At 35.4% G+C, this 15969-nt stretch overlaps 1 pseudogene; it reads right to left on the bottom strand.

Moving 5' to 3' along the window:
- LOC149237179 (chaperonin 60 subunit beta 2, chloroplastic-like) overlaps positions 1–15969 on the bottom strand; it is a 58730-nt pseudogene that overhangs the window by 24565 nt on the left and 18196 nt on the right.

Below are 15969 nucleotides of genomic sequence, written 5' to 3'. Positions count from 1 at the left end.
TTCCCCTGGATCCCAAAATCGGGACTACCAACTTGATTTTTCATTATTAAACTTTCAATGTTATAATACATATTTATACATGCCGAAGCATCCAATACCATGGACCGAAAACCATCACGTCCAAAAATCATGTGTGAAAATCATGCACAAAACCCTAGGTGGGTCTACCCAACCTAACATAGGGTCCAAAACCAAAATTTTACCTCAAGCCCCCTATGCCCCTCGCCCCCTTTCTGCCTGCTACATAATCGGTGCAACGAAGGGGGGATCCACCCCCACCTCTAATGCCCCAGTTAACTACGTGGGCTAGTCGTGGAAAGAATATAACACAACCCAACATTTTCTTAAAATAATTTTGTCTTAAATTGTTTTTGTCTTAAATATAAAATTTTGTCTTTAAATGTTTGTCTCAAACTACTTTTGTCTTAAATATAAAGGTTAGTCTCAAAATATTTTCGCCTTAAATTATTTTTGTCTTAAAGACAATGTTTTGTCTTAAAATATTTTTGTCTTAAACTATTTTTGTTTTAAATATAAAGTTTTGTCTTAAAATATTTTTGTTTGTCGTAAAGTTTATATTTAAGACAATTCAATTGATATTAAATTTTAATGTAAAAAAGCTAAATAAAAAAGTGATTTTTTTAAAACAAAAGATTTCTTTTGTCTTTAAAAAATGTCTTAAAAGTTCCCTTGGTGTAGTAGTGGGGGTTAAATAATATGATATTTAGAGGGAATTTCCAATATATGGTCAAATTAAGGGTATTGTTTAATATGGCACAAATGCACGTGATATGTGAGAGGTTCACTGAGTGAATCCATTGTTATCCAAAGTAGGGTTCAAAAGTCAAGCATAAACCAAATTTTTGAGGGTGTTTGTCTTAGTAACAACAGAAGGCCACAAAAATCCTCCAATTGTTCTTACAATATTATCCTATGAATCTAAAAAATCACAAAGTAAAGTTATACTATGGTGTTCTTTAAACATGCTCACACACATGGTAATGAATTGATTGAAAATTTTATTAAAAACATTCAAATGATGAAATTGAAAGCCACAAAACTCATCTAATTATTTTTTTAGAATATTATCTTATGAATATAAAAAATCACAAAGAAAGCTTATAATATGGTTTTATTTAAACATACTTAAGCATGTGGTAAAGATCGAAAAGAATGATTGAAAAAAAATGCTGAAAACTTTGAAATTGTAAAATTAAAAGACACAAAACGCATCCAATTATCCATACATTATTATCTTATAAATCTAAAAATTCAATTTAATTTATGATTTATTAAACTACTCGTTCTCTATTCATCTTACGTATACAATACCATCCCCACTAGGAACAATTATTATTGAAGCCTCCATGTGGATATCGTTATATATACAATAACAATCCCCACGATGAACAATTATTATTTAAGCCTCTATGTGGATGTCATTATAGTGTTAGAAATTTCACACATGCAGAAAAGATAATACCTAAATCAATGGCCACTACAACTTTCAACCATCTCATAGCTCCAGTTAAGACCCTACGGAAGTGAGGCTTCTAATAAGAGTACAAGAAAAGAGCACAACTAGTACATATATAAAATAAAATTAAAAGAAAAAAAAAAAAAACAACTTATGGTTAGTGGGTTTAGAGGTGCGTTTACAATTTAGTATGAGAGTTAGCTGTGATTTTGTGTTTAATATAGAGTTGATAGACATTGCTGGAAAATTATTCTAAATATATGTGAGATTTTTTGTTCAATGTGGAGTTGATAGGTTTTTTTTGAAAATTATTCTAAATAAAAAAACAATATTCACTCTAATAATAAATAGAGACAAGTAGATATATTTGATTAGTTTTAATTAAAAGAATTATAAATTATCAATAATTCTATTTTTATTGTGCTGACTTGGTTGGTTGTTATTATTATTGTTAATATTACAATCCAATATAAAAAATACGTAAAAATATTTAGCTTTCATTTTTTATAATTATAAATAAAATATTTTGATGTCTATATCAAATAATTTAATTAATTTTATATCAATTTTATAGAACATATGTCAATATTATTTGAATATTTACATTAACTAATATATTCTATATAAACACTATATGTATATACAAAGAGAAAGAGAAAATAGAGAAAAAAAAATGATTATTAAAATATTTCCATGTTTAAATAAAAGATTAATTAAAAGTAAAATTATTTAGACAACATGTTTTCCATTAAATTTTAATATAAAATAATAATAATATATTTAAAATATAATTTAAATAATTATATATATATATATATATATATATATATATATATATATATATATATATATATATATATTAACGACAAATTTTTCAATATAATAAAAATTTAATTTTTAATACATAATATTTTTTTAGTTTTTGGAAACAAGAAAAGTTGTTGCCTTTGATAGGCGTTTGTAGTAGAAATTTGTTTTGAAAAATACTTAGAGGGGAGAGGGGGTGAATCGATATTTTTAATTGAGTTTAACTTCTCATTTCATATTGTAAATTTTGTACGCTGTTGTTCTTTATGAGACCAATGTGTGTACGCAACTTCAGTGAAGGAAAACATTGTATACCTAGTTTACTTAATTTATCCTAAATCCATCATTGAGTTAACTTTAACCATTGCATTATTGATTCATTAACCATCCAGTATGTAGTAAGGAACAAATAAATCACAACACATAAGAAACATACATAGAACAATAGGATTTTAGGTTGATACCCAATGTGGGAGAAAACCATCGTTTTCATCGTCTTTGTCTTCTTTCTTATTATATAAAAAATATATTCATTACATTTTGTACTGGCACGGAGTCTTACCATCATGTCAGAACCCACCTACAAGAGGATAAAACCTCCACTCATTCTCCAGCACCCACTGGAAGGGAGATACAACCCCTTAATCTTGTTTACCAGCTCCTATTGGAAGGGTGCACCTACCACTTGAAATTTTTTTTTAGCTACCACTAGAAAGAAGCTCTAACGTCCTTACTGAAGGTTCCAACCCTCAACACCTTTTGTGTACCACGTTTCATAATTTTTCATATTCCACAATATTTCTCCACCTACACCATGAGGAATTTCCTTGTCTCCTAGTCTCTAGGATTTACTGTGATCCACATCAGATCACTAGGCCCTAACTAAGACTCCACCCTCTAGGATTTATTATATATTGCACCATTCATCGGAAAGGATTCCTAGGCATAATCAAGTGAAACCACCTCTAGGCTTTAACGTATATCTCGCCATTAATTGGTCAAGGGTTCCTAGGCCCACCCAGGGACATAGTACCTCGCTTTATTGCAACCCACAATCCAGTTTAGGGGTCACCAGGCCAGTGGTTTTACCGCAATCCACAGTCTGGTTCAGGGATCACTAGGCCATGTGTTCTTTCTTTTGGAGATCCACCTCACTCAAATTTGAATCCATCTATCAATATAACTCAACCAAAACATGAGAACCCCATCACACCATGGCTATCTGGAAATGGTAAGGCTAGGCTGAAAAAATTGTCACACCTAGAAAATCCCATTCCATGACAACAAATAACCACATGAAATACCATGCATGCCAAATCTAGCAAGGAAATAACACGTGCAAATTGACCTGCAAAGAATATTGTTGTAGTTGCTTGATCCTTCTCTTCCTTGCTTTCTCCTTCCTTCTTCTTGCCTTCTTTTCCTTTCTTGATTCAATGCCAAATTGATCCAAGAAAATTATGTGTCCAAGAGTGGGAGAGAGAGACAAAATAATGAGATAGCTCCAAAAATGATCTGAAAAAATGTACCAACTGATCCTCATAAGCCTTTTCATTAATGAGGCCTCTAATTTCTTAATTTTTCATTATTTTCCTTCATTTTCCTCCTCACATGCAACCTATGACCTTTCACCTTCCTTTTCTCCTAATTTCCATTATTTTCATAAATAAATGTGCCAAAAATGCCATTTTTCCTTTCCAAATCCTTTTCCATTGCATTTTCCAATTTCCTTAGCCATAATAAATGAATGAACACCCACACTAGGATGTATTTCCCAACATTCAACTTGGAATATGTTTCCTATGAACCGTGGTTATTATTTTTCCTTTATTAACTTTTATTACATGGAATTTTCACCAGGGTTATTACATTTTAAATGACCCTTGAATGAAACATACTATCCTCATGGTGTTAAAAAATATGGATGGGATAAATATTTTTCATTCGCAAATAGCCATAATTTCAGGGTTCCTGCTTCATATCACTATATCATTCATTTTACTAGAGCATAAGTACTTGTTTTATGACCACTTTGAGGGAAAGAGTGGTGTCACTATTATGGTAACCCATAACTTACCAATACAATTATAGATTGGGTGTATAACCCTTCCTAGTGTCTTTGTATGAATTTTGCTCAGTTTGGATTGTCAACTCCTAGTTTTGTCCAATATTTATACCTCTAATGATTACATAATCAAGGAGAGAATGAAATCTTCTATTGGTAGATGTATGATGAGGTTTTCGAGATTTCTTACCTTACTTGTGGGGATTTCAATATGGTTTAATGTCGAGATCACATAAATGGATTGTTACTTTTCTACTTGAGCCTCAATGGAAAATAAGAACAACTAACCCTAAAGGTTCATATTCAATTGTATGACCCTAATATTAATCATTTCCAAGGCACAATGGAGGCTTTCTTCAATTGAAAAAAAATTGTAAGTGAAATAAAATAATCTACCAAATAATTTTTAGTGCCTTTTTCTCAAAGATTTTTTTTATTTTTTTTAGATAGCTCAAAATTCCAACCTATTCATGGAAATGAAACTACCCTCTTTCAAACCACCAACCCATCTGGTTCAAATTATCCTATGGAGCCAAATACATAAGGGTGCCTATAACCCATTATATCCTTAATGTTTCCCACCTATATAACCCATTATATCCAAATATTTAGAGAATAATCCTTCGGCTCCATGTAGATAATGGTTGGATTATTTTGTGGCAAGATGCCAGATCTAGAATAGTTGCTTTTTTACATAGTTATTGAAATTAAATTTTCCAAACCCACCACAACCCTAACATAACCAGAATAAAATTTGTGAGCTAGATGGGTTCATGGAATACTTAAAAAGGCCCCCTTACAATGAGGAAAATAAATATCATACTACAAAAGTGAGGCATATCCTTTGGAAAATTTCCAATTAGCACAAGTTAATGATAGCATGGATATGTTGGATTAAAATCAGAAACCAACTTACATATGCTTTATTTAAGGCTCTAACCTTTAAGGAACCAGTGACAATATTTTGAAAAAATATCTAAGACAAAATTATAATCACGATGAAAATTAAATGGAATTTTTATAATACCACATCATGGTATTCCAAACTTGGGGCTCCTTTTCTAGAAATGGCCACCCAAAAATATATTCACCTAGTCTCATCCAAGATCTCCAAGGAAAAGAAGATACTCTTTGAGCTATTCCATTCTCTCATTTGATTATTCGCAACAATACATGATATGGTCAATGGTAAGGACCTTCAAATTTATGGCTTCCATTATTTGTTTTACAAGGCCACCTAGAAGTTTGTTATGATAGAATTATTTCATGTCTATAAACAAACCATACATAAATTATCTATTAATATGAGGCCTAGGGATAATTATTATCTTGAGGACCATCACTTTTCTTAATAAATCATATAAAATTCAAATTAAATTCACGACCTTGTAGATTAAGTGAATTGAACATAACATACTCACAACTAATAGGTATATCCTTAACATTGTTATTATTGTCTAGGAGGGCATGGAGTGGGTCAAATCAATCCTATACATCCTATTTTTCAAAATATATTTTGAGAAATCCTACCATTTTTTCAAATGACCCTTATTATTAGAAAATCTTTAGTCCCTTGGTTTCATTCCAATTTTATTAACAACATCGAAACCCATATTAGATAAGGCTCAACATATTCTTCTATAAACAAATTCTCCTCTAAAGATATTCATATTTTCAAATATATCCAACATGGGTTCTCCTTGATCATAGTTATATATGTGATATTGGTTGAATCCCTTAGCCATATTATCAAATATAAGATAAATCCAAAATGTATTTCTCATATGCTTCTATTGTAGATTGATGTTATGAAATTGGTAAATGGCCACCTTATTATTAACTCTCTCTTGACAATTTTCCAAACACTAGGCTTCATGGACTTAAATGATGCACTTTCGAGACACATTTTACACAACCTCATGGTTGAACATTAGACTGATGGAAGCTGAATGTTGCAAATAGAGTGAAGGACTTATGTTGATGTCCAAAAATTAGTCGTACATTCAATTAATAAAAGTCTTTAAATTTTTTTGACATTCCATTTTTCTATAAAGCCTCTTCTTAATATCTTTGTCACAATATTTGTCCAACACCTAGATAAATAGATAGACAACTATTAGTTCCAATATCCTTGGTATCCAATTTCATATTTTCATAAAAACCTTTGATGTAATTCTTGTCTATTACTTCTCTTGTTGAATCCATTCAAAAGTAGTGTACATCTATCTCAAAAAAACCCTTAGAGATCTTTCATTAGATAAGCTCAATAGAGGGAAGGGTCACATTGCATTTATTAAGAAATTTACCATAAGAGACTTCGATAGGAATGAATTGTAATAACTATGTAGAAAATGGGTCATTTAGGTTATAGAAGGAAAGGCACCCTAAAGAGTTGTTTTCAGGCATCAAGTTTTATATGGTTACCACTTGATATGTATGATTGTAAGAGTTATCCTAAAACCATTCTTGTCACTATTCCTCATGTCAATATCTCTAGTGAATTTACGATTCAAGGCATATGGAATGCTCAGGAGGCCATAAATCCATTCCTTTCCTACAAGGATGTTTCTCTTTATTACGATTTGTCCTTTAATGATCATTGTCATTGATGGTACACTCTTATTATTTTTGAGGAAATCATTTTGTTGAGTATATTTTGGCCTTGTAATAAGGATTTATAGCATGTCATTTGATCAAATAGTGATGTCTTAGATGACCCTTCCAGGTCTAGGCTTCCTCGGGCTATGATCAAGAGAAAACTGATGTTGGAAATTGGAGATAAATTGGTTTTAGATTGTAACTAGGGGGTCATTCTGAACATATGCCATTGAAAAATGGTTTTATTTTCCCTTGAACCTAGTGGTGATTACATCAAGGAAGGGCCATGAGTTTCACCAAGCACAAGTGAAGTGTGACAGCCCTTGGCTAGTTCCCCTATTACAAACATTGTAACCATTTCTTATAATTAAAATTATTGAGAGATGGGACATGGACTTAGAGGTTTGGAGGAGGAGGAGGTGCTTGTAAATCAAAATTGCATTTAAAATATCACGAAAATTTCCTGATTGGAGGGCACAACCTTGCTATAGAAATTAATGAAGGAAATCGACTCCTCTAAGAGAGGACAAGTGATAGACCACTTGAAAGGGTAGGGTTGATAAATTCAACACACTAGAGGAGGTAGGAAGTATGGGTGCGATAAAAGCTTGGGAGAAAATGGACATGAGGGAAAAATGTAAGCATGTAGTGTCGACAGACAACATATGGAAGGAATATGAGAATTCATTGGAGAAAAGAGGCTCTCATGATGGCTGGGCTGAGGAAACCTAGAGGCCTTGCTGTATGAGAATCATAGGGTTGTGTCTTGCACTCCTATTGTGATAGGAGTAACACAGTTGAAAATCCTTGCTGCTACTTATGTCTCTCTCCAAGACCAAATTGAGACTATTTGTGATATGCATGAAACCCTTGAGATGTTTTGGTTACTGTATTAAATGCCACTTAGGTGCAATGGCTGGAAGTTGTTGAGCATATCTGTTACACAGTATTTTGTCACGCCTCCTGCACTTCCCTGTGACCCATGAAGTGCCGAAACATGATCATTATTAGTATACTCATCAATGCATACAGCTCAGATCCCTCCCTTAAATTTCCTTGGAAAATCCCTAGAGCTTTCCCGAAAGAAATGGCTCTTGAAACCCTAAAATGAGATTCATGGCCCTTACGAAGCTCAAAACCATGATGGTCACCTATTGCACCTTGTTAAGCCAATGAAAACATCTCTCTATTCCCTCTGATACTTGTGATGGTCTCAAAAAGGAATTTTTCCCAAATGAGATGAGAAGCTTCGTGATCTAGAAGCTTCTAGAGCGGCAAGCTGGAGGTCGTTTCACATAGATGAGGTTGAATCCTCCTAATTTGACCTCTTGGTCTCATCCCTATAAGCTACCTCCTTGAGATGTGGGGCCAATCCTATCTTTGGAGGAGGCATAACTCCCTCTCCCAGTCTATAAATTCCCCCTCTACCATTCCCAAATGGTTGATCTATGTCCATTTGCAACCTTATGTTGAGCTTGCATGTAAAGGTTATTCATTAGACTTGGAGAAGGATTGTTGGAGAGTTTCTTGGCTTGGACATGAATTACCCCTCAAGGAGAGCCTTTCAACATCAAGGCTATGGTTGTAAGCTCCCCCTTTATTCTTTAAATAATAATACAACTACTGGTTCATCTTCCCAAAATATATATGTTTATGTATATATTGGTTTGACATTCCTTGATCAGCTAAATAGGTCATTATTGGATTTGCTATTAGTTTTGGTATGTTTTGTTGTCTCTTGGTCACTTGTGTAGGTACATAAGCGCTAGAAGAAGCAAGAACAAGTCTATGACACAAGCGATTCAAGGATCTAAAAAAAGGAAATCAAATTAGGATCAGAACAAGGTAGTCCTTCTCTCTTGTTCTACTTTTCAATTATAATTTACGAAGATGTCTAGTTGATTTTCACATAAGTTGCTAGACCCACTCATTGGGATACAGGGATCATTGCTCTCCATAGAGAGGATTAACCTTGTCAAAGAAATGGAAACTCCACTGGGCAGCCTATGACCCTTTCCTTCCCTTCCTTCATATTTTCTTTTGACGAGTTTTATCAACCATTTATTTTTAGACTTCATTGCTTGTTTGTAGTCAGTCTCATTGTCTCGTAGATGCCTAAAGATTGTTAACTTGAGCTACTTTTGAAAATTTTGGATTTGTTTTTCTTTTCCTCGCCCATCATGGATTTGAGTCTAACAGTTGTGATGATATCACTAGTTTTTTAGTTACAGTAGTGATGCTCACTAATTTACTCCTGATAGGTGTGATGATTGCAGAAAATTATGAAATTTAGGGTTTTCTCTTTGATTTTCAATTCTAGTTGTCTTCTCCCTATGATTTACTAGTGTGATTTACATTGACTCTCTCATTGCCTGATTGCAATTGCCTTTTAACTTGGCTTGTCATTGAAGTTTTATTAGCCTTTTAGGGTTCTAGGTTTTCTACATCAACCTTCGTACACTCGTTGGTCTTCCAATCAGAGATCAGAGATCAATTACCTATGTTAAAGAGTTGTTGTGTGTTTAGACGTGCTTTTCAGATTACTTTTTGGTCCTTGTGCATTAATTTGTTTTCATTAGTGGGTATAGTGAAAGTTACTTAAGCTTCATTTGATGAATGATAGATTACAAATCTATTGTCTCATTAGAATCAAAAGAGAGTGTTTTCTGTGAAGTTCTTTATGTTTTGAACTAAATGTGAAAGTGTTATTCTTTTCCTAGTTTTCGAAACATTTTGTGTTGCATTCGAATCATTCATGTGAAAGATATTTTCATGCTTCTTGGTTTTCTTGCATTCTCTTTTCCTTTGAGCTAGATTACATTACTTGCAATTTTAAAAATGAGGAAAATTATCATTATATCTTAAGGAAATTTTTCTTTAAGATTTGTTTTGGCATTATATTTGCTTATCATATGAAACATTAGATTTCATATTTTATATTGAGCATTTGAATATTGTCATGGATGTATTTTTGAATTTGGTTTGATGCATAATTTGAGTGATCTTCTTCCCTACATAGATAGCTTTCATCGAATTGAAGGATTTCATTTCATCATCGAGTTTGCGTTTTAGGAACAGGTAATATTTCTTAGGTCTTGAAATTGAGACATAATTAGCAGATCAATTTTAAAATATATCAATTAACCTAAGGATCATTTGAAACATTAATGATCATATCTAGTGGTCTAGGTTATAGACGTGTTCCAACGTCTTTAAAACTTAGCAACTGTCGTTCGCTTCGGCATTAGACAACGCTAACACAGACTTGTGCTCCCCATACCGTCGCATATATAAAGGGAGACCCCCATAGGTTTCAATCCTTTATTCGTAGGAAGTCGAGTCTCTTGCCCTCTAAACGTGATACATTGAACAAAGAATTGGGGGTATTTCCTGCACATACGTCAAGTCCTTGGTCAATTTATTGACTAAGGTGTATATCGTAGTTTACAGTTACTTGGTACTCCTTTTACCTAGATTCACTTGAGCAGTCATTCGATCTTTTCTAACTATTTAAATTCGAAGAGATCATCGAGCAATTTGTCCTTTCAAGCTCGCAAAACGGTTGAAAGCGACTAGAGTCACCTTTTCACCCTTATCTCGACTCTTAAAAGATGAATTGGAAATGTCTTTGTTTCTAAGATTTAACTACCCACAATAAACATGACAACCCCAAGCAATTGCTTTTTAGACCAAATTTATTAATTTACTGTTAATTTCAAGCTTGTTAAATCCCTAAACGAATTTTTTCCTTTCCTTTTTTCTCTTGAGGGGAAGACATCATGGCTTAACCATTGAGTCTGTCTCATATTTCCCCTTCATTGTCTGATACTAAAGGGTCCTCCCAAGGAGTTCATCTGGAACTTCCTCAATCGCTTGAGGATCAAGTTGTCGAACTTGGAATTGTTATGAGTGTCCAACCTTAATCTTCTCATCCACCTCCATCAGATTCCTGGTCACCTCAAGAATTTGATCTAGATTCTCTGGTAATCCTATCTAGACACCTGAGAGTGTGCAGACTCCTGAAAGTCTCCAAAGACTGGTTGTTTATCCACCAAACCCATTGCTTGATCCTATTGTGATATCTCCACAACATCCATACAGTTTGTACAATCAGCTTGGTATTCCTTTGGAGTTATCTCCTCGTACATCTCCAGTTCCTATCCGCCAGTTGTTTCCATCTATGGAGTCAGAACGCGAGATCCCAGTCTCCTCTCAAGGTCATTTAGAAGTTTCCGCTACTCATACTCCTCACATAGATGATTAGTAGGGATATGAGTTCCCCTAGAAGGCTTTCCTTATACAGGATGAGTCCTGTCTCTTAGCTTTCCTGAGCTTAGTGAACCCATGTTGCCACATGGTTATACCTCTTTAACTCAGTTGGTTTCGAGCACTCCTAGTGCCTCGTCATTGTATCAGAATCCCATGTGGTATTCCAATGATATGCCTACATCAAGTTCATTTGTTTAGAACATGGCCTCTCGACCGATTGTACAAACTACAATCACTTTAGTTCCTATCCAACCTGCCATTCTGTCTCAACCTATTTCATTGTTTCAACTGACTCTTCTGGTTCAACTGACTATCTCGGGTTAGGTCTTAGTAAGTTATTCTCTGCCTCCAATGAATGGACAGACTGTGCCACCACCTGCGTGTGAGTGGATTATAAACTCACATGATTGGGATGAATCAATCTATTTACAACACTATTCCTAGCCCTACTAGTCCATCTAGGTCAGGTAATGTCCAATACAAGCAACCATATATGGATTATGTCCTATTCCAACTAGCTTATTTCCAATATGGTTCACAAAACTTGGTTAATCTTCCTTACATTCCTCAAGCTAGACTTTATGTTCAGCCCGGTAAATCCATTGTGCCTGGTGGATATGGCCAGATCCAATTCAAGAAATATTAATACCCTCAGGGTATAGCCCTAGTAGCTGTCCAAATACCCTTGGAACAACAAGGACAACCTTCATAGTAGCAAGGGAAACCTCTACAGCAGCAAGGGAAACCTTCATAGGAGTGAGGGAAAGCATTGCCACAGCAAGGATAAATGCTACAACCGGAAGGGTAGACTTTGGAACAGTCACAACAACCTTTGCAACCACAAACTTAGTTTTTTTTCAGTAGTCCTCCCAACCTCTGTCCTTGTAAGGCCAACCTTTGCAGCTGCAGCGCCAAACTTTATAGCAGCAATGCCAGCCTTTGTAGCAACAAGGTCAGCCTTGGCAAAAAAAAGCCTTATATGCGTATCAGCGAGCTCAACCTTTGCAAGGCGAAGGTCAACCCCTGCAACAATAGGTTCAGAATCCTTACATCTAGGGTCAACAGGTTCAACAACCTTATAACCTGTATGTCATGTACAATTCCCATCACCAGCCTATGGCAGGGCAGTATCAAATGTACCTAGGACAAAATCCTCCTTACAAGTAAGGGAACCCTCAGTGGGGGAAAATCCAGATTCCATATCGACAAAATCCTCCACTGTGGGGGAAAATCCAGATTCCATATCGACAAAATCCTCCACTGTGGGGGAAAAATCCTTACCAACAAGGATGGACTCCACAGTTTGGGTCTCCTCAAAGGCCCTATATGCATTTTAACACACAATTGCTTTTTGTGGCTATGTCGGAGCTTCCTGATGCTTCGAGGCTCATGAATAATCCCATTCTTCATTTTTCATACTAGCCTCCAGTTCCAATGAAGATTCCAAGCGATTGACCCAAATTCGAGGCAAAAGCGAAGCATGACATATCACCTTTGGTGCTCCTCCAATTCGTATGTCGATGATTTTATCTATCTGTTACTCTTCCAAATAACTCTGATAGGTGTTGCCACTAAATGGTACATCAAATTTCCTTGAGGTACCTATGATGACTTCAACTCCTTCGTTATGGCTTTCCTCACTCATTTCGAGTTGTTGGTTCACTATGAAACTAGCACCCATTTTCTTATGTCACTTAAGCAAGAAACTTCGACCCACGTCTCTGATCATATCCATGAATGGAGACGTTAGCATCGCCTCATCAATTTTGAGATTTATAATTATTTGTTGAGAGAATGGTTCACAAAATCATTCGTCGGAAAAATTTATAAGGACATAGCCATGGGTGGGTGTGTTACTAAAGAGCAAGCTATCACCCATGCCCAGTATTTAGACCTAGTCTATTCACAATCTGTCACATTGTATGCGATGTTACCTGATGCTCCAAGACCATCATCGAATATTTGGATACACCACCCATTGACGTTGTGATTGAATCCATGTCTCAGACTCCCATGAAAGCTTCTTTGAAGAAGAAATATATTTCGAACATTGGATCCAATAATTCCTCTAAAACTTCATCTAGTCCTGGTAGAACCTCTGAGGGTCATGTTGTCCAATCTACCACAGCTAGAAAAAGCCTCTACGGGTAAAAAGAAGGGAAAAGGTAAGGTGAAAGCTGACACCCCAAAATAGGACCCTCCTAAATCTTATACCAATGATTCTTCTCGAAGGAAGTTGAAGTATCCTTACCTCATCTGTGAGGATGATCATTACACTAAAGATTGTCCTCGACAATTTGAAGTTAGTCACTTGCTAAAAGGGAAATATGTTAGAAAAATTATATATTATAGAGCAATGGAACACATAGAATATAGCAGGAATATAAGCACATAAAACACATAAAACCAGAGAGACACAGATATATGTGATTCACCAAGTTTGAGCTACGTCCACCCCAAACAGCCAGTCTTTCCTTTCTATTATCCAACAAAAATGAAGAGACACAACCTACAGAAGATCTACTATAATATCCTTTGTTTTCTCTCACAGTCTCACCTCTCTATTTCTCGCTTTGAGAATACACACCTACTACACAGCCTCAATACAATGCCCTCATACAAAGAGAAGGGTTTCCTTCTAGGGAAAAAAAACCCTAAACTAAACATAAGTTCTACCATCAAATCATCGCCTAATAAATGGCCCAGATTGACTAGAAATTACTATACTTTTATAAGGGAATTTTACATCTGTTTTTAGCTTCAGGGGCGCTTCCCCCAAAACCCCCATCAGCAGACCGATGGCCCCCGGACCCCCCAGCTAGGGGGGATGGTCCCTCCCAAACCCCCACATCCCCCCACATTGAGGGGTGTACAAAATTCCTGAGGTATACATTCGGTTGAAACAAAGACGTCTAAATAATCATGCTCCACACCCAACAATATAAATGCCACTTCACAAGATTTGAGATCCGTCAAATAACAATTTTAATGTATTTTCCCATGTTTCGTCCCCCCTGCACAACCCCCCCCCCCATGTGGAGGGGTGTACAAACTTCCTGGGGTATACATTCGGTTGAAACAAAGACCTCTAAATAATCATGCTCCACACCCCACAATCTCCCACTTGGAGAAAGATTGTAGAAACTCCACCGCTGTGTCATTTGCTGGAAAATGACTCCTCTTTGGTCCTAGCTGTTTCTCATCTTCATCGTCATCATTGAAGACCAATTGAAACTGAGCATATTCTCAGTTTCTCCCTAGTTACAACTTTTTTTAGCATATCTGCAGGATTTTGGCTAGTGTGTATCTTTTCCAGCTTCAACTCTCCATCTTCCAACACTGATCATATGAATTGGTACTTGAGCTATATGTGTTTAGTCCTGGAATGAAATGTTGAGTTCTTTGCAAGATGAATGGCACTTTGACTGTCACTATATAGCATGCCCATATCATGCTCCTTACCCAATTCACCCATAAACCTTTGTAACCAAATCATTTCCTTACTAGCCTTTGTAGCACCAACATACTCTGCTTCTGTTGTTGAAACTGCAACAAAACTTTGGATTTTTGAAACCCAACTGACAGCTGTTCCACCTACATTAAATACATATCCTGTAGTTCTCCTCCCATTATCTTTGTCACTTTCCATATCCGCATCAACATATCCCTGTAGAGAAATGTTTGAACCACCAAAGCATAATTCTTGATTTGTGGTACCTTTCAAATATTTGAGAACCCATTTCACTACCATCCAATGTTCCTTTCCTGAATTGTTCATGTATCTGCTTACAACTCCCACTGCATGTGCAATATCAGGCCTTGTGCAGATCATTGCATACATTAAGCTTCCAACTACTGATGTATATGGAACTTTAGACATATAATTCATGTCTTCTTGGGTCTTTGGGGACATTTCCTTACTAAGTTTGAAATGGCTAGCAAAAGGTGTACTAATTGGTTTTTCATTATGCATATTAAATATTTTCAACACCTTTTGTACGTACTTATTCTGAGACAATGTTAATTTGCGATTTTTCCTATCTCTAGTTATTCTTATACCAAGGATTTGTTTTGCAGCTCCCAAATCCTTCATTGCAAATGAATTTGCCAGTTTTCTTTTGAGCACATTTATTTCCTGCATGTTAGACCCTGCAACAAGAATGTCATCTACATACAATAACATTATAATATAGCTTCCATCATTTTGCCTTTTTAGATAAACAAAATGATCAGAGTGACATCTAGTATAACCTTGTTCAGATATAAACTTGTCAAATTTTAGATACCACTACCTTGGAGCCTGTTTTAAGCCATACAAGCTCTTCTTCAACCTACACACTAGTTTCTCCTTCCCTTTTACCTCATATCCTTGTGGTTGTTGCATATATATCTCTTCCTCCAAATCCCCATGGAGAAAGGTTGTCTTTACATCTAACTACTCAAGATGCAAATCTTCAACTGCTACTAGACTTAAAATAGTTCTGATTGAAGTCATTTTAACAACAGGAGAAAATATTTCATAAAAATCAATACCTTTCTTTTGTGCAAACCCCTTCACCACATGTCTAGCTTTGTACCTTTGTTTTCCTCCAGCTTCTTCCTTCAGCCTGTAAACCCATGTATTCTTGAATGTAGTTTTTCCTGCAGGCAACCTGACTAAGTCGCAAGTTTGGTTATGCATTAAGGAGTCCATCTCTTCTTCCATGGATACCTCCCACTTCTTCCTTCTTTCAATGTACATTGCTTTTTCATA

Source organism: Pinus tabuliformis, chromosome 8 (assembly GCF_031772625.1).
Source record: "Pinus tabuliformis cultivar Carrire ecotype Pingquan chromosome 8, CPIR1, whole genome shotgun sequence".
NCBI classification, from domain to species: Eukaryota; Viridiplantae; Streptophyta; class Pinopsida; order Pinales; family Pinaceae; genus Pinus; species Pinus tabuliformis.
Note: the sequence above shows the minus strand (reverse complement) of the source record. Positions and strands in the feature narration are given on the sequence as shown.